General features: G+C 47.0%; 1 pseudogene; it reads left to right on the top strand.

Annotated features, from left to right (window-relative positions):
• The first annotated feature begins 552 nt into the window (after positions 1-552).
• LOC149854607 (U2 spliceosomal RNA) lies at positions 553-761 on the top strand (annotated as a pseudogene).
• Positions 762-1,144: the final 383 nt, after the last annotated feature.

Genomic DNA, 1,144 nt, shown 5'->3' with positions numbered 1-1,144 from the left:
GGGATGAGCCACGCAGGGATCTGATGCACTTCTAATAACTGTGTCTCTCTCCCAGACTGCCACAATCTGCAGGTTTGTCAGGCAAGAAAGCACCCATGCAGCACTTAGAAAATCAGTGGTAGCTAACGGGTCCCCACTGGTTCTAAGAAGATGTTCTGATCCGCGGGAGCTTCTCAGCTTCACAGTGGCTCTTTGAAATTGGACAGTGCAACCTCCATGTTAGTTTATGAGCTGTAAATAGCCTTGGAAAGAGGGGGAGAGCCGTGAAAGCAGAGAGAGAGACATTTCCTGGTGTCTCTGTTGACACTGCAAGTCCCCAAGTGCAAATGACTTTCTTGTTTTAATGAGCAAGCAGCCGCACTGAAGCAGTTCTGTTATAGTCTCCTGCTGATGTAATTGCCAGCTCTTGTGCTTTTAGGCAAAAATGTTTACCTGCTCTCTTTACAGCAGCACGCTGGGGAAATGCTTCACTGGCAGGGTTTCCCTAGCTTGAGTGGACTATGCCCAAACCATTCCACTAAACTGGTCGGTGGGCCTGGATGGGGTGTAATAATCGCTTCTTGGCCTTTTTTAGGCTAAGATCATGTGTAGTTCCTGTTCTTATCAGTTGTATTATCTATTCCATGTGGCTTGTTAGCTTAGCAGCAGGCAGATTGCATGGCTGGAGCATTTAAGTTGGTGGAGTTTGTCTTTCTGCATGTCTCTCGATACAGCAGGCTCGCCCTTGAGCTGGATACCAGGATTCCAGTCAGGTCTCTGCCCACTTGCTTGAGATACCAGTGAGAACTGACATGTTGGTGTCTTATATGAGGAGAATAAAAAAATAATTCACATCCTATTTTGTTTAGCAGAAACACCCACAAACAACTCCCCCAGTATTGCTGGGCCATCCTCAGCATTGCTTGGGACGAGCCACCATGATGACTGTGTACATCATATCAGTCCCCAGGGTTTAATTCATGGTGGGAAGGAAGCAAGGAGTTCCCAGTGGAACTTATTATCACATGCAGTTCATTGGAGCTGGGATGCAAAGACCTGTCTTGATTATGTCACAACTGCCAGCATGGCTGACAGCAGGGTTTGAGTCCACAACCTTTAGCACAGACCTCTGTGAGCTAAAAGATTAAATTCATGCACTGGGAGC

The sequence above is a fragment of the Crocodylus siamensis genome, chromosome 12, assembly GCF_052110815.1.
Source record: "Crocodylus siamensis isolate JL-2025a chromosome 12, ASM5211081v1, whole genome shotgun sequence".
NCBI lineage: Eukaryota > Metazoa > Chordata > Crocodylia > Crocodylidae > Crocodylus > Crocodylus siamensis.
This window is presented reverse-complemented; position numbering and strand designations above follow the sequence as displayed.